General features: G+C 44.8%; 1 protein-coding gene and 1 long non-coding RNA gene across 5 annotated transcripts in view; one reads left to right on the forward strand and one right to left on the reverse strand.

The window, feature by feature from the left end:
* The window catches only part of LOC131504751 (BEN domain-containing protein 5), a 1,495,810-nt gene that overhangs the window by 1,404,338 nt on the left and 69,990 nt on the right, over nucleotides 1–21,482 (forward strand). The window lies entirely within an intron of this gene.
* On the reverse strand, nucleotides 12,066–19,947 carry LOC131504756 (uncharacterized). The gene is made up of 3 exons (XR_009258141.1): nucleotides 19,043–19,947; nucleotides 18,523–18,605; nucleotides 12,066–13,334 (listed from the first exon to the last, which is right to left on the reverse strand). It is a non-coding gene; the product is annotated as an uncharacterized LOC131504756 (long non-coding RNA).

The following is a 21,482-nucleotide window of genomic DNA, read 5'->3' on the forward strand; positions in this document are numbered from 1 at the left end:
CAAAGTCGGATGCTTAACCGGCTGAGCCACCCAGGTGCCCCAGAAGTTGAGGTCTTTTTTTTTTTTTTTTAATTTTTTTTTTCAACATTTTTTATTTATTTTTGGGACAGAGAGAGACAGAGCATGAACGGGGGAGGGGCAGAGAGAGAGGGAGACACAGAATCGGAAACAGGCTCCAGGCTCCGAGCCATCAGCCCAGAGCCTGACGCGGGGCTCGAACTCACGGACCGCGAGATCGTGACCTGGCTGAAGTCGGACGCTTAACCGACTGCGCCACCCAGGCGCCCCTGAAGTTGAGGTCTTAAAGGGGGCTGGCTGATACCAATGCAGTCAAGAGGTTTGCACCTCAGGATGTCTCCTCTTTATCCACAGGGTATGGGCACCACCTGAGGATGTCCACATTCCTAACCTCTGATTTGGCCACTTTTGACCTTGAATTAGTAACTTAATTCCAGCCTTCTGGGGCCTCAGAGCTTACTTTGCCCTTTGTGGAACCAGAGAAACTCAAGCTGCAAAAACCAAAGAGGTGCTCCAAACTAATCTTCCATAGGAAGAGAATATATAGACAGAACACATAAGCCCAGGGCAGGAAACTGGCTTGCCCAAGGTTGCACAGTGAGAGTACTGTGGAGCTGGGACTCACACTCAGGTCCTCGTGACTTGTGTCAGATTGGAGCACATGGACTGTAGGCTAGGGATGAATCACTAGCACATGGGTCTTGTTATAATTATTTTCACTGATTTGTCACAGAAATGTATAGTTTTCAGAGCACAGTCACATACAAGCATTCATTTGATGGTGGCTGCAGTGTCGTGAGGTAGAGATGGTGTTTTGTTTTGCAAATGGGGAAACTAAGGCCTACAATTATTAAGTAATTTTCTGAAGAGACAGAGTCAGGGTTTAATTTTCATTCTTCTGAGTCCAGATGGCCCTCAGTCCAGCCCAGGGCCAAGCACACAAATATCAAAGGAAGAAGAGAGCAGGAGGAACAGGAAAAAAGGTTATGGCTCTTTTCTTCCTTTCAAAACACCCACATTCAGTGTCCTCTCACAGACCTCCAAGGTTTCCCCAAAAGCCTCTGAAGGAGGGTAGAGCATGAGTGGGTGAGGGAGGGAGCTCAGGGTCTAAGCAATGGGCAGGGCCAACTCAAGGCTAAAAAGTTGCCTTGCAGAAGTAGCAGGCTCAAGGCCAGAACAAGTCAAATCCTGAGGAACAAAGGGCCAGCCAGTGGGTTGGATGGCTACGGGCAGAGAAAGGGCAGAGAGACTTTCTGTGGGCATCGGTAGGAGAGATGACAGTTAAGACAAGAAATATCACATGGGCAAAGGCACATAGGAAGAAGAGAATAGCAGGAAGGAGGTGGGTCTGGCTGATGTAGGATGTCCCTTTGGGGAAGGAATGGATTTTTTAAAAAGTCATCAGATTCTAAAGGGCCTCAGAACACCAGGCTGAGATATTTGAGTTTTATCATTTGGGCCAAAGGGAACTATTGGAGGTCTGTGGGCAGGGAAAGTGTGGAAAGACAAGCATTAGCTCTGATTATGCAATCAGGACCAGCGTTTAGACCTCAAAACGGTGACCCCTTTAATCTGACAGTCTGCTTTGGTATAATTTGTTAAAAATGACAAAATGTCTCATTTTCCTGCAGTTCATCTTGACCTTTCTTAATATTAGAAAGTTAATTTCAGAAGGGAAATAAATGTATTAGTGTTGTCACAGTCATAAAAAGATGAATTCTGTGCTGTCAAGCTACTCTCTGAATGAATCCATCATGCTGTAAAATGGTTACCTTCCAAAACCCAACATCTTCTCAGCTCCCTCCCTCTTTTCCTCCTTCCCTTCCTCCTTCTTTCTTTCCTCCCTTCTCTCTTCTATCCCTCACTCCTTCCATCTGCTACCATATCCACGATGATGTGCTCTGGGGAGACAGAGATAAAAGACATGGTCCCTGCTCTAAGACAAGACACACTCTAGTGTGGAAGTCAGAGAAGGAAACCAGCCATTGTATGTGTCTAAATGCCATGAAAGGAAAGAGCTGAGAGCCAAGGGGGCAAACAGAAGGGGCTATCCATTCTGCAGAGGGAACTCTTTTTAAATTAGGAAACCATGCCCATTAGTAGGACTTGGGTTGACTCTGTGATTAGGAGAAAAGACAGTAGGTAGGATCCTGAAACCTTGGATTCTGGCTGCATCTCTGAAATAGCACAGTTACTAGCTAGTGACCGCCTCGATTGTAGTAAGTATTCCACATACATTATTTCACCTAACCTTCACATCCTTATCAAGAGCCTCGTATTGTTCCCACTTGCTCGAAAGAGGAAAAGGAGGCTCAGAGAGATGAAATAATTTGGCCCACCTGGGTTGTAAATCTTGCACATTGAGTTGACTCCAAAATTGGAGTGGCCTGCAACATACTGTGCTTCATCTCTGGCTAGCTAGAGAGAGTTCTTTCTTTTTTTATTATATGACATGGTCTACTGTTATTAACTTTACTATACCAATTATACTTATTTCTTGGGTAACCTTGGAAAGCCCAGTTCTTTTCTCTGTCTGGATCTTAGGTCCCTGTTAGTTCAATGAAGAGGTTGGACCAACCCTGACCTCCTCTGTCTATAAGGAAACTCTTGCAATCTGAAGGCATGGTGTAAGTCAGTGCTTCCCAAACCTAATGTGCGGGAAACATCTGGGTATTCTTATTCAAACTCTTAAAATTCAAATTCTGTTCTGAAGGTCTGGAGTGGGATCTGAGAATTTACATTTCTAATAAACTGCCAGGTGATGCTGATGTTACTAGTTCAAGGACTCTGCTTTGAGTAGCAAGGGCATGACCTATGGTAGGACCAAACTTTTGGGCCCAGGGTGGACCCACTGAGGTTGTGGGGTTAGGGTTCCTGAAAGAAAAGCAAGCAATAAAAGCAGTCTAACCCAGATCTGGTCAGCAAATGGAGTTCTGCATTCATTTTGCTACCTAGGATTTTCACTGTCTTGGGTTTAAAACCAGTGATTCTCCTGAGAGAGTAAAAGGAAGAAAATTGAACTTTTAAAATCTTGGGGCGCCTGGGTGGCGCAGTCGGTTAAGCGTCCGACTTCAGCCAGGTCACGATCTCGCAGTCCGTGAGTTCGAGCCCCGCGTCAGGCTCTGGGCTGATGGCTCGGAGCCTGGAGCCTGTTTCCGATTCTGTGTCTCCCTCTCTCTCTGCCCCTCCCCTGTTCATGCTCTGTCTCTCTCTGTCCCAAAAATAAATAAAAAAAAAAAGTTGAAAAAAAAAATTAAAAAAAAAAAATAATAAAATCTTGAAAACATTTTATCTGTCGTAACCACATCTGTTTTAGTTCAAGGTGCAGTCTGATGTTTTCCCCATAGCTCAGATTTCCATGTCAGAGGAGTGTAGCAACAGAGCTCCTCTGGGGAGGTGACAATCTCCTTCCCTCCCCACACCTTGGTTTGTGTGGGGTTGCAGCTTCTTTACCAAGATGCATCAGCACACTTACAACTTCCTAAGGTATAATTTCCCAAAGCCCTTCAGGGACCCTCATTACCTTCTGGGTTAAGAGCCTCCAGCTTGACATTCAAAGGTTTAGACTCCTTCCTTTATGTTCCTTTGCATGAAACTTCTACTCTTATTCTAACTGCCTGTTCCTCCTTTACTAAAGGACACTTGACTCACCCACATTCACAGGCCACCCTTGTCACGTCCATACCCACCCCTGCACCCTCACCCCACACACTCCTCTCTAACTGAGTGATTGCCTTCCCTCTCTCTTCCCAGCTCTCAGGATTCTACCTGGCTTTCAGCTTTGTCTTTGCACCACCACTCCCAGGAAGACCTCTGTCATTGTCCCAGATATAAATGAGTGCTTATGTGGGCCCACAAGCTTTTTTATATACTTCAATTCCGAGAAAAACCACATGAAGGAAGAGTCACCCCCATTTTATATATGAGCAAAAAGAGATATGGGGATTCCAACCCAGATCTGTTGCATTCCAAAGTCCTTTGCCCTCCCCCAGCATGTTATTTATGTCTCCTACTGTATCATCATACCCTCCTTTGGTTTAGAGCTACTTTTCCTCATGGTGAGAGGAAAGAGGGTGAGGTAGGCAGAATGGCCTGGACGACTGCTAGATGTAAGTGGGGGGAAGGATGCTAAGGGAACGCAAGTTAGGGGACCAGACGCACATTTGCGCACCTCTTTTCCATGGAAGAGCAAGCACTAGAGCCCTTCAGTGTATGCAAAACACTTTCCCTGGGTTATCTCACTTGAGTCTCAAGATTACCTTCTTTGGGCTATGTTTTGATGGATTCCTATGATTATTCTCAATACTACTGGGTCCCATTCAAGCCAGTTGAGACTGATGAGTTAGAGGCAATCAAATCCTAGCATGTCAGAGCCAGAAGGAAAATGAGAGATCCTCATTCAAATCTCTTCGTTTTACAAATGAGAAAATTAATGCCAGAAGGAAAGTGACCTCCTCAAGGTCACATAGCAATTTGGTGGCATAGATTGATTTTTGGCATTTACTGCATCTTTTTCCTGTAGCATCTTCTATTTCAGAACTAGGTGCCTATGGGTGAATACATATTGTAGTTAGTGCCATTGGTTCTTCATGGGGCAGAAGTCCGAGAAAGAAACTGCCACGTCTGATTCATCTTTGTCTCTCTGCCAAAAGGTGGACTTCCACCGCCATTTTCTTTTCATCAGAAGGTGCTGGTTTTTCCTCCCGTACCATATACTTTTCAACTCTTTCTCTAATTATTTTGAATCCATTGAGTGCTTAAAATGCTCACAAACACAGCCCTTACCTGCATGGTCTGAATTCATAATCATTGCACCATTAGAGGCAACTTCAACCATGAGAAGAACAGACTTCTACTAGAAACTGTGCTCTTTGCATCAGCTTTGCTGTGGTAACGACCCCAAGAGCTTGGGAGGTTATCACGGCAAACATTTATTCCATGCCCGTGCTACACGAGGGCTGTGAGGGAGTCAGCCGCAGCTCTGCCGGGCTGTGCATGCCCCCATCCTTGCTTTTCATCCGGGGCCCAGGCTGAGTATTTCCCCATCTGGGATGGGCCGTTTTCATGGCAGAGGGCAGAAATACAATCCCGCTCAAGGCTTCCACACAGGAGTGGCAAATGTCATGGCTGTTCATATTCCATTGGCCAAAGCATATCCCAAGGCCAAGGCCAAAGTCAGTGAGGTGGGGATATATGTAGACTCCTCTTGGATTCTTAGGCAAATAAATGACAGCAGGAGATCCCTTGTTACAGCAAGAGAGAGAGTCAAGAACAAGGACTGAAATTACCTTGTTGCCCAATCAAAATATAGCACTTGCCCTTTCTGGTGCCCCAATTTCTTATCTTTAAAATGAGGATGTTGGCTTAGGGAAGCAAAGAATGTAATAGAAAGAATCAGATATATCTGGGTTCAAGTTCCAGTTATACCACAGACTAGCTGTGTGATCTTAGGTAAGTTATTTAACCTCTCTCCATGTCTTCATGTGTTTCTACAAAAATTCAAGTCTGGCGTTAAAAAAAGCCAGAATGGCCTCAACCTCTTAATATTTCTCATAATCTCTTCTTTTTTTAACCTTAGATTTATCTTTTAGAAAATAATGTTTCATGTGAGGGAACAGTTTTTTAGTTCTGTTAAATTTAAGAAAAATTGAATTCAGTACCTCTTTAAATAGAAATATTTATAGTATATTCTGTTTTTATAAAAGCTTTTTAATTTAGGCATCTATTTGGCCAGCAGCTATATATTGTTTTGTCTGTGCATATGGGAAGCTATTAATAACCGTTGTTTCTGGGTTGTGGGATTTCAAGTGATTTAACTTTCACCTTTGACCAGCAACTGTGTTCAGATCTCGGCTCTGAGCTTCTGTAGGGAATGACACCCCTGCCTTTCCTCACCTTCATCTATATAACTCAGTGGATCCCATGCTGTCCTTGTAGACCCCACTTCTCCAGGGAGCCTTTCGTGCCCCAGCCATCCCCAGGCGGCTTTCCCCTCTGCTCTCCGCCCTTGTGCAAGCTGTCACAGCCTTGACCACCCTGCAGTGGAGTTGCCTGATGTTTGCCTCTCTCTTGCCTGAGAGTGCACCTTCCTGCTGCAGGAACTGGGGCTTCTTTATCTGTTTATTCCAGCACTCAGCTCAGGTCTGCCGCACAAAAGTGCTCTGTGAGCATTTGTTGAATGAATTAATGAATGCGGTTCTGTTGGTTCTGTTCCGTCCAAGCAAGTGGCCGATTCCCACAAAGAGCAGCCTTGCAGCAGCTAGGCAGCCAACCCTCAGACCCCCTGACAGGGCATGGAGCCTGGGCTGTCTCCACACTGTGTTTGCTGGTTTCAGTCCCCTGCAGCTCCCACTGCCTCCCGCTTCTCTCTGCCTCCCTGGGGCTAAGAGAGCTCCCTGTTTCTGAGCCTAGCTGTTTATTTTTCTTTTCCCCATTGTGGAATGTTGCAGCACTTAAACTTTAAAAATAAGGGGATTGATTTTTATCTTGAGTTTGTGTTTGCTTCTTTCTGAGTAGAGAGTTTAAAAACATTCTTATTCCTGGGGCACCGAAGCATCCAGCTTCGGCTTAGGTCATGATCTCACGGTTCGGTTTGTGAGCTCAAGCCCTGCATTGGGCTCTGTGCTGACAGTTCAGAGCCTGGAGCCTGCTTCATATTCTATGTCTGCCTCTCTCTCTCTGCCCCTCCGCTGCTCATGCACTGTCTCTCCAAAATGAATAAATGTTAAAAATTTTTTAAAAGATTCTTATTCCCCTTACATCAGTAGAGATATATAGAGGCAAAGAGGCACACAAAATGCTCATCTGTAGTACAGCCTACTGATGAAGGGCGTATGCTTTGCAGTCTTGCAGATTGGTTTTAAATCCTTTCTCTCGTTCAGCTGTGTAACCTTGGGCATGTGAGGCACCCGCTCTGAAACTTTATCTTTTAAATGAGGACAATATGTAAATCTCTAACTGACGTGAAAATGAAATGAGTAATGCATTTAAAACATAGAACAATACCTGACAGTCTCATAAAATGGTGAGGATTGCTGGTTTACAACACACACACACACACACACACACACACACACACCTATATATATAGTAAACATGCATATATATATATATATATATATAGTATTATATATATTATGCATATATATATAAACATGCATGTTTATATATATATGTGTGTGTGTGTTTAGCATTCTCACCACTACAAGATAGATATTAGGATTACTATCCCCATTTTATGAGTGAGGAAACAAATGCATTATCCCTGTAGTCCTACAGACAACACTTGTCACCAGAGTGTGCACTTAGTCCCTACAGCTCTCTACCCTTGGGGCGAGGTAGGCATTGGCAAGTCTGGGGCCCTTCCCCTACCACCCTCTCCTCGCCCCCTGCTCTTTCTTGCTCTCTCTGCTCCCTGCCTTGAAGTCAGGCCATCTGACAGGAGAGTCCCTTCTCTCCTACCCTTCACTGAAGCTCACAGCCCTGGGCCTCTGCCAGGGAGCCTCGGGCCTGCTTCTAAGCCATTTGTCAGGCTGCCAGAGGGCCCAGTGGCCATCAGTTTTTCACACACAGATATCAGGGCAGCTGACAGAGCTGGGCAGGCTTGGCAACGGGCGTTCCCTGTGAACAGAATCTCAATGAAGGCTCTGGCCCAACTCATAGTGGGTGTTTATGACCTGGCGGGGTTGGGGGTGGGGGTTGGCAGGGGTGCTGCCCTGGCAGTCAGGGAGGAGAGTCAATACTGCTGGCTCAGGGCCCAGCTGCCAGCCCCTGCTCCTCTGATCTGGGCTGGTTCCCTGTCCTCAAGCATGTGGAGAGCTGTTTAGTTACATTTGATGCCCCCCTCTTCCAGATTGTGTGTGCACGTGTACATGCATGTGTGTAGGGGAAAGGAGGGATCTCTCATCATCCACCTGGAAGCTGGTTTCCTGGGGTAGAGAATGGGGCCAACAGGGAGGGAGTGTGGGGAGAGAAGGGAGGATAAGGAAGAGAATTACAAGGAATCTGAATCCACTGGGAAAATAAAAGAGGGAAATGAAGGAAACTGGAGAGAGAAAAGAAAGTGTATAGAATACTTTTGACCACCTAATCTGACACTTTCCCCCTAAACATGCTTGGTGACAGTCAAAACTGCACATAGTTGCCCCAGAGGTTTGTAGGTGAGGGAACAAAGCAGCCTCTTAATTTTATTTAAACGTTATCTTTATCTTCAAAATACATACAACCAAAACCTCAACATGCAACATGAACCTGTCAAAGGTCTCAGTCATCTCCCTTCAGGGATGCACCCCCACACCACCTCTCCAGCCGTCCTCCCCAGCCTCAGAGGTTCTGGAGGGTGACTATAGGTGGTGCCTTCTAGTGCCTGGAAGCACATCCTACCCAGCAGCCTCAGTGTGGGTAGGAAAGATTCAGCACGCCCAGTCATGGGTTAGGCACTGAGCACTGGGGGTGTAGAGGCTGGTGGACCCAGCCTCTACCCTCAGGCAGCTCATAGTCCAATGGGTGAGGCAGATCCAATAGAAGATTATTGTGGCCCCCGCAGCAGTCAGGCAGGGACAGCAGCAGCTTCCACGTGTAGGACACATACTCTATGCCATGTGTTTTGTTTTGTTACATTATCCCTAATCCCCAGATAATTCCTAGAACAGATATGATCAGGTATGTTGCAGAGATGAGAAAACCAAGGCTAAGCAGGTACATGACTTGCCCTAAGTCCTGCAGCTGATAGGTGGGTGAACAGGGTTTAAATAAACATCTCTTATTTCTAAGTCCAGGTTCATCCTACTCTCTTGAATCCTGTACAGAAGAGGGTGACCTAAGAGGGCAGAAAATGAACCCATGCTGGAAGGGTGGTCAGGAAAGGCTCTCCAAAGGGAGCAACAGTTATGTTGAGTCTTAGAGGATAAGCAGAGGTTGGCCAGGCATCCACAAGCAGGGGGAAGATCAGGTGATAAGCGTGCACTGGTGACAATGGCATGGCTTTTGTAGGGCTTGAAGAGGGTCCTGTGACTAGAGTGAACAGTGCTAGAGAAAAGTGATATGATATAAGGTAGAGAAATGGGTAGGGCCAAGTCAGGAAGGCTCTTCATGGTAGAGCATTATCCTGAAGTCTTTGGGAGAAGTAACAGAGCTTTATAGAGTGGGTACAGGACAGGGTCACACTTGTGCTTAGGAAAGTTGTCTCCAGCCATGTGAAGAGGCTGAGTGGAAGGTGGAGAGCTTGGAGGTACTCTCAGCATCTGTCCATCCACCTCCATTTGTCTCCATCATTTCTCCATGCCTTGGTCTCCTCTGGTCTGTCTTGTCTCTGTTTGCCTATATCCCATTATCATTCTCTACCTCTATCTGACCTGCCTGTTTATCCAGGTCCTCAGCTTCTCTGTGTATCCCTAGGCAAGACACCTCACCACTCTGAGACAAGCATCGCTCATCAATAAAATGAGGATCATAATGACAGCCTCAAAAAGTTAGATTGGGGATTAAGGCTGATACTGTGCATTATATTACAAAGTACCATACAAACGTGAAGGATTATTGTTATCTAGCTATGTCTCTCTCAGGTGTTACATTTTGTTTGTTTGTTTGTTTGTTTACTTATTTATTTTTGAACAAACATTCATTGAGTATCCAGTCTAGGCTGGGCACCTTTTTGTATATCTGGTGAGAGGGGGAGTTTACAATAAATCAGAAACAAAACCATCCTTCTAGGGGATCAGAGTGTAGTAGAAGCACACAAAAAGCTAAAATAGAAGCTTTGTTGTATGTTTCTAACTTGCTGCCTATCTATCTGTCTAGTTGCCTGTTCATCCATCCAACCATCTATCCATCCATCCATCCATCCATCCATCCATCCATCCATCCATCCTTATCTCTCTCTCTGGATCGCTAGTTGTTTTGGCTCTCTAGTTGTGCTTACATATGTATTCACAGATAGTCACTGATTCAGAACCATCTAGGTCATGTTGGCTCTCATTTGTGACCCCCACCCCTATTGTGGACCACCTTTCACCATGAAGTGTTAGAGAGCCCTTGTCTATGAAGAGAGAAGAATGAGCTGCAAAGAGACCACTGCTCTAGACGACTTGGAAGGTGTATTCTTTACCCAGTCATTTGACTTCCAGGACTCTCCTGAAGATTTGAGCTGATCCTACATGGATCGGACACTGCCACTTTCCATAAGCCAAGAAAGCTAGGTTGAAAACCTTAAGGAACTTATTTCATTGAATTTTACGGTTTCTGTGACTCATCGCCAGCTAGTCCCCAGATAGTCCTCAGGCAATTCCAAACATCCTCATCTTTAACAAAGACTGTAAAGAGTGAGTGGTGACTTTGCTCTGCAAGCCCTTTGTCTCTGAAATGTCCTCTAAGAAGAAGTATTGTGGCACAGGGAGCAAGTCCTGCTCTGCTGCTTAGAGGCTCTGTGACTATAATCACATTACGCAGGCAGTCTGGGTGTCAATGTCAGAATCAACAAGATCAGGATAATCTTTCCTATTAGGGTTGTTGTAAGGATGTATTGATATGATGTCCAGAGTGTTTAGCACAGTACCTGACCTCTTGTATGCTCATTAAATTGGCTCATGACAAGAGTCAGATTTATTTTTCCTTAGTGATGAAACATACTTTTGCTAACCTACACACCCTGCGTTTGTGGTTTTGTATGTGTGTGTGTTTTGTGTGTATGAAATCAGACGTGCTTGTGCAAGTGTAGTTGTATATGGATACATATTTTAAATTCTAATGTACCACTTATGACTGCTAAGATTATAGCATTTTTTCTGTAATGATGGCCATGTTCTTCTGCACTGTCCATTGACACTAGCTACTGGCCACATGTGGCCATTGAGCATTTGTAGTGTGACTAGTGCAACTGAGAAACTGACTTCTTATTAAGTTAATTTAAATTATTTTAAATTTAAATAGTCACATGTGACTGCTATATTGGACAGTGTGGCCCTAGAATATTGTTTGTAGTATCAAACAATCAATCAATCAAACAATCAAATAGAATATTGTTTGTAGTTTGAAGTAATCGCGATGGGATGAAAAAAAAATTACTGAGCACCTACGGCGTTTCAGGCACTTGGACACACACTAACTCATTTAACCCAGGTCAGCCCTGTGAGGGAAGTGCTATTATCATTACCTCCTGTTTGCCGACAAGGGGAAACTAAGACTTGGAGAAATGAAGAGACTCCTTCAATGTCACACAGCCAGTTCAGGGTTTGAGCCTAGATCTCAAATTCCAAAACCCTTCTTTTTTCATGACCTCTGCTCACGCTGCCTCATAGCAGTGTCTCCTGTATGCAGACATCAGCTACACCCCCTTTGTCTCTGAGGGCACTCAGGGACTGCACATGGGGGCAGTGAAACCCTTTCAATGGCCTGTGAGACCCACTTGATCTGGCCCTCCATTATCTGTCTACATGTCTCCCATGACTCTACTCACTCTTCTCCAGGGACACTGGCTAGCTTGTTCTTCAGTGAACTCTCTAGGCATGCTCCTGCCTGACGGGCTTCCTATTGGCACTTACCCCAGTCTCACTCCAAGGTGTATGTATCATTTTCTCTCATTATAAATTGATCATTCTGGCTACAGGATGGAGAGTGGATCTGGGTGCTAAGGGAGGGAAGGAGGTGTTGGAGTGCAAACAGGTCAGCTGGGTGGCTACTCAGGAGTTCAGAACCACAATAGCCAATGTCAGTAAGCCAAGCTGGTGGCCTCCTTGCCCAGAGCCTCACAGATAGTTAAGCATCAGAGCTGGAACAACCTTTAGAGCGTTCTTTGCATCTAGTGAGAGTCCTTGTTTGAGGAAGGATAAAACTGGGGCACAGAGGCAAGAAGGTCATTTTGGAAGTTTGGCCAAGTTCCCTAACAAGAGCTTCTGTCCACTGCTATGATCTTTTCTCTGCATTGCAAGACCATCGTAAAAATAGAGATTTTACTATCACCAACCTTCTTGCCTCCATCCCAATCCTGCTTTCATTTTTTAGAGACAGCCCCTGTTTTCTTAAAGGCCACAGAATCACCTAAAAGGCAGGAATTCAGTTCTCCCTAAACAAATCAATTTTTACAAAGAATGAGCAAATCTTCCCCCAGAAATCTGAGTATGGCCTCCAGAGAATACAGAAATTCATACAAGATGTCTTAGAAGAAGATAGAAAAATCTTATTCCATTTTTTAGAGATGAAGGAAAAACACACACACACAAAAGCCCAAACATAATTTTTCCGATGGCTGATAATATTCTTCTCTCATCTCTCATTTCCCCACAACTATTTTGTCTTGGGCTCCTGGAGCCTGTGGGAAAGCTGCTGTGTGATTTTTATCTCTATGATTAAAGTGTTACACTTTATTGAGTTCTTTACATCAGCAGCAAAATCTGCAATGCAGGATTTTACATAACACCTCATTTTCTTCCTGCACCATTACTGTTATTAACCTGGTGGCAATAAACTGAAAATACAGCTTTGCTTATGATGTACTCTTCATTTTTGTTCCAATAGCAAGAAGAAAAATGAAAAGGAAGGAACCAGAGAGAACAGGAAAGAATGTTTTACCCATTGTATCCCTTTGATGCCTGCCCTTTTTGTTCCCTATTCTACAAAGGCAGTTCTCCCAGAAGATCAAGGGTGGGGGTGGTCTCTGCTCAGGAATGTTTTCTTCTCCATCGTTAACTCAACCATCTACTCATTCATCAAGGATTTCCTCAGCACTTACTATGTGCCAGGCACTGTGCTGGGGGTTAAAAGCACAGAGATTTCCAGTCTTGACCACTGCCTGGCCCAGTGGACGATATAGGTGCCACCACCATAAGAATGACATCATGAGATGAGTATAATAAAAATGTAGGGCCGAGTGAGATGTCAATGAAAGAGGGCATGGTCAAACATATCCAGATGGGTTAAGGAAGTCTCTACAGCAAAAGAGAAGCTTGTACCGAGCCCTGGAGAATGGCTAGGTAGAGCAAGGCCTTCTCAGCTGGAGGAACAACATAAGGAAACATTGGAAGGCACAGAAGAGCATGTCTGGAAGCTGTCAGTTCGGCATGGTGAAAGCATTGGATTCCTGTTAGCAGATGGCAGGAAATGAGGTTGGAGGTGGAGGCAGGTCATTGAGGATTGGATACTCATACACCCAGATACCTCCCATGCCTTGTGTTAATTCACCCTTTGGGCTCCCCTAAGACCCTAAAATTAGAGGATCAAAGCATAATGATATAGCAGAGTAACTTGTACTGTGGCCAGAAGATATGGGTTTTATCCTCGGCTCTGCTTCTTCCTCGCTGTGTAATCTCGAGCAGTGTGTTCATCTGTAAAATGGAAATGAGACAATGAGACAAAATGAGCCAATGACTGTAAACAAGTTGTGTCGCTTGTACAGTATTTCATGTGTCAAAGGAAAGGATCCACCCAGCAAAACTCCAGACCATTCAAGAACCAGAGAAGCCATAAACTAATTCTATGTGATTTTAATCAAGGCTTTTGATGTGGATATAGATGTGGGTGAAGGTGCCTGCCCTGTTCTGGCATTTGCCTTCAAACCAGGAGATAAAGCCTGGTTTGTCCCCACACCTCCTTGTCCAACAATTGCTTGACTCTCAAACTGCCCCCTCCCTCCTTGCTGCTCTCTGGCTGAGTGATACGGTCTGTAACAACCAAAATCTTCTGTTCAGAGGGAATGAAAACCTGTAGCAAAGGAATGGCTTGAGAACACCCCTGCTCTCATCCCATTTGGGGCACCCAAATGTTTGAATATGTGTATTTAGGTGTTTGGTTTTTTTAAAAACTCTTGTTCTGATTTTATATCCGATGAAAATGCACAATGCTTATGTTTAACTGTATTGATAAGGAGCTCCAGTTTTATAGGCAACACATAGATTACATGGAGAAATATGTTTCTTTTGCTCAAATAGCCGTTCTTAGGGAAAAATCAATTCATTTGTATCAAAATGTCATAACCCAAGACCATAGACCTTCTGACAGCATCTTCCTCCAACTGCAGACAAGTACCTAGGAGGCAAACCTCCATCACACCAAAAGATGATGGCAGCACCAATCTCAGGGAATGGCCCCACCTTCCACTCAGCCACCCAAGCCAGAAACCTGAATTTAGGTTTCTGTCTGAATTTAGGTCCCATGTCCAGCAGCATTGTCAGTCTTATTTTACCATAGGTTTCAAATACGTACCCTTCTTCTCTCCCTCCCTGCCCCTGCTTGAATTCAGAAGCTTATTATTTTTCAGTCAGTTCCCACTTGGACTATAACAGAAATGTCCTAACTATTCCACATGCTTTTGAGTCTTATAACCTCTTATTCTTCCTCAACAAAGCCTCCGGAAAAATCTTTCTAGAATGCAGTGCAAACATAATCAAGTTGTACTTTCATAAAATACTTCTCTATATTTTCTACTTTATAGGAAAAGTCCTTAGTGGCTTACAAGGCCTTCCATGATGAGTCCAAGGAAGCCTCTTCATCATACTCTTCCATCATGCCAAACACGTTATATGTCCCTTAGTGGGCCGGGTGGTTTGGGTCCTGTGAGTTTTGCTCACATAGCTCCCTTTGTCTAAAATATCTTTCTTCCCATTGGGGGCTCTTTTCCTTTTCATCCACTTGGTGAACACCTTCTTGTGTTTCAATACTTTGCTCAACAGCCACCTCCTCTGCACAGTCTTTCCTGACCACCCAATAAGTTGATGGTTCCTTCAGCTGTATCTTCACCCAGTCTCCACATACATCTCTCTGAGTCCCTGAAAGAAAGGCTGATGTACTTGTTCCCTTGCCTATCTTCCCCCCAACCACACTATGGAAAGGAAGAGGTGGGAAGGGGGGACCAGAGGAGAGAAGGGATGAAAAGAGAGAAGAAAGAGGGGCAAGATGAGAGAGGGGGAGAAGGAACAGAGGGAACAAATACAGGATCTGTCTGCACCTTTCTCCCCACCACCCCATCCTCAGCCACCCACACTAAATAAAGCACCCACACTGAATAAAGGAACCATTTTATTTTTCTCCAAGATAAAGTACATAGTTACAGCAGGAATGCTGGCACCCCTGAACACTTCTTTGAATAACAGCAATGCCTACCCTGCCAAAGGGGAAGACTTCATTTTAATGGGGAAATAATTGAACTTCAGTCTTACAGTAGGCTCTCACCACACGGCCATGCCAAGGAAAAGGACCATGGACTCAGGTCTTGAAGCAGATAAGGTGGGAAACTGACAGAATCTGTCCTCAGAGGCCAAAGGAAGGAGAAGAAAACAAAAAACAAAAAAACAGTGCAAAGCAGAAAGATCAGACAATTGAAAGATATGACTCTCAGGGTATAATGGGCCACAAAAAGTCACCAAATCCATTCTCTAAATGAATGAAGAAGAGGGATGAATGAATTGAAAAGAGGGAAAGAAACTTCTCTAGGGTCACAGAGCAGGTTAGTAGGAGAGCCAAGATGAGTTTCCTGGGAAGAAAAGAATTAAGATTTACTGAGGACTTCCCAAACCCCAGCTCAGTGATTAGACATATATTTTTATCTCCCTGGATCAGCTAACAACCTCCTACAGGAGATGTCTCCAAGCATTCAGGCCACACATATTTATTGAGTTCCTAACATGTTCCTGGGGGTGCCCTAGTTTCATCAGCCTTTGATTTATAATGAAGCAACATTAACTTTTAATTATGAAATTAAAATGTCCCTCGGCTCTCACAAGCTTACATATTATATCTCCATTCTCTTCTTAGTTTGTCTTTCTGCTCAGACTGGGGCTTTCTGCAGGGAGGTCTGGCTTTTCCACTTGTATCTGTGTCCACTCTTGATGTAGGTGTGAGCACCTGGGGTGACCCCCAAGGGTAAGGAGCAAGCAAAGGCTTTGGATGCAGTGAGATGTAACTTAGAATCCAGTTGAGTTCCTTTTTTGCTATGAGATCTTGAGAAGCCTGGCTCTGAGATTCTCTGAGAAACCAAGCTCCCATTTACTTCAGTGGATTGTTGAGAGAATCACATGAGCTAATTGGTGTGAGGATGGTTTATAAACTCTACAAATGTGTAAGACAATGGTTATTGTCAATAGACATCCCATTGAACAGGGGAGAAATTTACATTTATGTAAACTGGGTCCTGTGTTCCTATAACTCCTGTATGTCTGTTCAAATCTTCCATTGTATACACAGTTTTAAAATGTCCATCCTCCTTGCAGGGTTTTGAGCTTAAGGAGGTCCATATCTGTGGTGCCTTGCACAACACCTCCTCATAGTATCTATCACTGTATAATTGAAAAACATGTATTAAAAGTGTATAAACTGCCAGACATTTTGCTAGGCACAAAACCAGTTACTTCATTTAACTTCATAACAATCCTTTGAGGTTGGAATTATTATCCTCACTTTTTAGTCAAGGAAACTGAGGCTCAGAGAGGGAAAGTAACTTCTACAGGTCCTAAAGCTCACCCATGGCTAAGCTGACACTTAAAGCCAAGTCTACAGAACCCCAAACCATCCTACTCCATGACTACACTTCTTCTGTCATCATCATCATTGTGACGGTCAATGTTGGGTTCACCAATCACTGCTATGGAGAGTAGGAGACAGACCAGGACTTTTTTGCCCTGGGAAGATCTGTTATGAACCCAGACCATCTGTGCTGAGCCTCTGGTCTCTCTCCCTTTTTTAGGGCAAAGGTGAAGGAGGAGGTAGAAAAAGAGGAAAGCTTCCTCCTAGGTTATTAGAAGGAGGAGATGCAGAAATGGCTCTATTTACATGCAGATCTGACTTTTCACTTCTAAGGAGGGTAGGATTGTAAGAGACAAATTGGAAGTAGGAAAATGTTTTTATTCCTCATCTTGCTGCTACTGGTGATTTTTCCCTACACCCATGCATGACTCACAAATTTCCTTTGTCCTGAAAGTGGCCTCAGATGGAGAGGCTGGGCCTTTATAAGTAGCTTAGAGATGAAGAGCTTAGCCCTAGGGTCAGAAAGACTTGAGTTTGAATCTCAACCCTGCCACTTGCAAGCTTTTTGCTTTGTTTTCCTCCTGAGATTATAACAGTACTTAACTCATAGGATTGTTACCAGAATTGCTACAAGGCCACACATAGGAAGCACTCAATAAATGTCAGTTGCTTTTGATGATGTCATGGTTAAGAACATGGACCACAGAGCCAGTCAGCTTGGGTTCTGCCAGTTCCCACTGTGTAACCTGGGGGTTCTTTCGCAGGTTACCTCAACTTTGCTATTCATCAGTTTCCTCATTTGTAAATGATGTTTCTATCTGAGGGGGTTGTGGCAGGAGTAACAGGGTGGTGGTAAGCACTATGTTGTTATTACTATCTTCCTTTCATACCTCCTTGAGTTAGAATCTAGGCCCTAAAGCTCCTAATACCATACCTCTTCCTCTTCCCCTTTCTCTGAGGCCAGGATACCTGGATTCATTCATTCATGATGCACTTAGTCACTCAGCAAATGTCCCCTGAGTACCTACTGTGTGGTAGGCCCTACGATACACCCTGGGGATACAGGAGTGAACCAGGCGTGGTCCTAGACCTTAGTGGGTTCTTCACAAACTATTCCCTCCTTCTTAAAACCATTTTTTTTGCTCTTGGTTTTCTTGAATCCACACTGTCCATGTTCCCTCCTATTTCCCTGCTACTCCATAGTCTCCTTCACTTCATCATCTACCTAAACTCTCAGCTTAAGGGGCCCCAGAGACACCGCTGTGCTAACCAGGCCTATGTTCATACCTCTAGGACAGTCCTCTCTCCAGGGCCCCAGGGTCTTATGTGTAACTGCCTACTTGACACGCCCAGTCTGGTGTCCACCAGCCGCTTCAAACAGCAGAGATATCTCTGACAACCAGCCCAGCTGGTCCCCGTCCCAGTCTTCTCCATCTCTCAGTTGCTCAAGTCACAAGCCCTATATCTGTCTTTGATTCTCCTGCATACAATCCATGCACAGGTCCTACAGAGGTGAGGCCAACAGATTGATCAAATATTCCCTTCTCTTTTCATCACCACCAGCCCACTCTCATTTAAGCTCCTATGGTTTCTAGAGGGAGCTGTTCAAAAGCTTCCACACAGGTCCCTAAAATCCACTATCTGCACTACAGGCAAGGGAATCCCTGTTAAACATTCCCTGTTAAAATGGCTTTTCATTGTACATAGGACAAGCTCCAAACTCTGACCCCAGGCTACAAAGCTCTGAGTGAGCTGCACCCTATGAACCTCCCCAGGCACACCTTCAGTGTTCATCACAATCCCTCCGTGAGCCATCCCTCTGGTCTTTGGAAGTGCCACATTCGTCCTTGCTTGCAGGTCCTTATTTGCCCAGAATTCTCCCACCAGCCTCATTGAACAGCTCATTCTTATCATCCTTCAAGGCTCAGCTCACATGTCAGAGGTCTTTCCTGATCACACCAACTAAAGTAGACCCGGTCCCCATCCACTCCGTTACTCGCCATCCTGCGGCTCCCCTTAGTGCATTCCGAGCGTGTATTACAAATCTGGGATCACCTTGTTTAGTTGCTGTTCACGGTCTTCATCCCCATTAGCTCCTCGAAGTCAGGAACCTTGTCTGTTTTGTTCAACTCTGGGTCCTAGAAACAGTAAGTTCACAGCAAATATTTATCAAATGAATGAATGAATAAATGAATGAATGAATAAACTGGATGACAAATACTTTATCACAGGGATATTTTTAAAATCTATGGGAGTCCAGAAAAGAGAACTGCTGTCCCTGAGAGGGTCAAAGAAGTCCTCTTGGACAAAGAGCCTTTGGGCCTAGTAGTGAAAGATGAGCAAGCTGTTACCATCAGGGGGAAAGGGATGGGAGGGACAGGCATTCCCACCTGCAGTAATGGCAGGCACAGAAGCATGGAGTAGGAGAATGTGTGCTGGGGAAGTTGCAGGTAGGGCGGGAGCAGAAGATGGAGAAAGGCAGGAAAGGAAGTACCGGAGCCCATCCCCCATGCCCTAGGCTAGCTCTCCAGGTGTCCTATGCACCTGTTCTTCTTATTGTCCCCCATTGACTCACCACATCCTGTTTTTGTGACTAGAAGTGCTGTCCAGCCATATTCAGGGTGCACCTGAGCAGAGAAGCCTTAAATGTGCCGCTTCAGAGATCAAGATTATGCATGATAAAGGACAGTGACTCTGTTTTGTTTGCTTGGTTTGCTCAGTTGTTTTTAAAGAAAAAGTTCTCAGTTTTTCTGAAAAATTCTTCTGCCTTAGGACATGTACCCTGACTTCCATAAACATCTGCTTTACCTTTTTTATTTTCCTTTAGCTTCATATTTATTGTGCTGATTTTTTTTCCCTACTTTGACTTTAAAAAACACAGGGAAATACTTTCGTTGATAATAAATAGATTTGGGGTTTTTTTTTTTGCCTGAGGCCCATGGAGAAACAGCTCCCTGGGGCACATCTCAGCGAGGAAGCCGTCTGGAAGGTCTGGAATGCTGCTTGCCCCTCCACCCAGCCTCCCAGTACCATTCTAGAGGCTAAGCCTGTGAGGATCAGTCCGCAGACCTCCCAGCCCCTCAGCCCAGGGATGAAGGAAACTGCATAGTCTTAGGAGGTCTTGCCCTCCTAAGATCAGCGTGATTGCCTTGCTAGACTATAAGCCCCTGAGAGCACAGCAGGATGCAGAGCACGGTCTGGAAACCAGAAGGACCCAGGCCCCTGCTCTGCCACTTCCTGCTGCATAATGCAGGGCTGGCTACTTACGCTCCCTGCTCTCCGAGCTTCAGCCCCCTCCTCCTTGAGAAGGGATAACAAAGCAGCTCACCCTTCCCATTTGTCCTTATCCCTGCCAAGCTTCAGTTCCTTTCTGCTCGCCAAGCCTGAGAGAAACCCCGCTGCCCTTCCTGGGTCCGATTTCCCTTCCTTTGCTGGGCTGAATATGTGATAAATCCTGAAGAGCTGTTCAAATGTGAAGGAGTCAGCACCACAGCACTGCACCAAGCTCAGATTTGAGAAGCAGGGAAGCAGCTCAGAATGTAGGGGGGAAGAAACAACCCATTTCCTCCCTGGTGTCTAGGAGGAAGCAAACCCCACACTAAATTATGTTGCAAATATGCCCTAAGGTAGTTTTAATTTTATTGGTACTGATTTTAATTTACTCTTCAGGCCCCTGATAGCAGGATGAGCTGTTGGCTGCTGGCAAGGGGATGGCCCTTCATCACTTGGTTTTAATTAAGGTTCTTAAGTTTGGAAGGAAAGAACAGAGATGCTTTCTTTCACTTCTAATCTCAGTCCCAGGTTGTAATTAAGGGCCCTGTATTAGCAACACACCCCGTGCTCTGGCTTGGCCACAGAAAGGTACCTCGTTTGACTGCTGGGAAAAACTTAAGATGCACCTGTTTGGTCATATAATTCACTCATTCTTCCATCACTTTATTTTATATTCATTCCTTTGCCAACCCTTTAAAGATAACCTACCATACACCAGGCCTTGTTCTAGTCCTGTGGATTTAAAAACCCAACAATGTATGGTCCCTGTCCTGAATGGGAGATGGGAATAAACAAAGCATTTGTATGCCACTCTCTCATGAGAGAGAGAGAGCTGTACCTTGAATTATGAGAGCACAAAGGAGGCTGTTACCTCATCCAGAGGAATAAAATAGGCTATTTGAATTGAGATTTTATTTTTATTTTTTAATGTTTATTTATTTTTGAGAGAGAAAGAGAGAGAGAGCACACACACAAGTAGGGGAGGGGCAGAGAGAGAGGGAGACACAGAATCTGAAGCAGGCTCCAGGCTCTAAGCTGTCGGCACAGAGCCCCATGCGGGGCTCAAACCCATGATCCGTTGAGATCATGACCTGTGTCGAAGTCAGATGCTTAACCCACTGAGCCACCCATGTGCCCCTGAATTGAGATTTTATACTAGTCAGATGAATAATATTAGCTGCTATAATAAGTAGTCCCCAAATTTCAGTGGCTTAATACAATGAAATGTCATCATAGTCTGATGCAGATCAAAAGGCTTTCCTGGCCACTTTCCTTCCAGTGGTGACTCAGGGACATAGGCTTCTTCCTTCTTATGACACCATTGTTTTTACATGTAACTTCCATGCATAAGAACAAGAGAGAATGTGGGTGATTGTGTATGAGTGTTATGGTCAGTTCTGGAAGTGGCAATTGTCACCACTGCTGACATCCCCTTTGATCCCAGCCAAATAGCAAAGGAGACTGGGAAGTGTCCTCCGTGGTCCAGGAAAAGGAAATGAGACTGATGAGCATCCATTCACTTTCTGCCTCACATTTTAAGCTTGTATCAAAGTTAGCCAGATAAAGAGAAACTGTATCCCGGGCAAAGGATATATTTATTGTGTGTAAATGTGAAGCCGGAGTCATGAGCATAGCAGTGCGAGGTACTGCCGGTCATTCCACAGGACTGGCGCGGACAGTGTGAGACCAGAAATGTCAAGAGCTGACACTAGACAGGGGACAGGGACTGGATCACACAGGCC

This window comes from Neofelis nebulosa, chromosome 2, assembly GCF_028018385.1.
Source record: "Neofelis nebulosa isolate mNeoNeb1 chromosome 2, mNeoNeb1.pri, whole genome shotgun sequence".
Classification (NCBI taxonomy): Eukaryota; Metazoa; Chordata; class Mammalia; order Carnivora; family Felidae; genus Neofelis; species Neofelis nebulosa.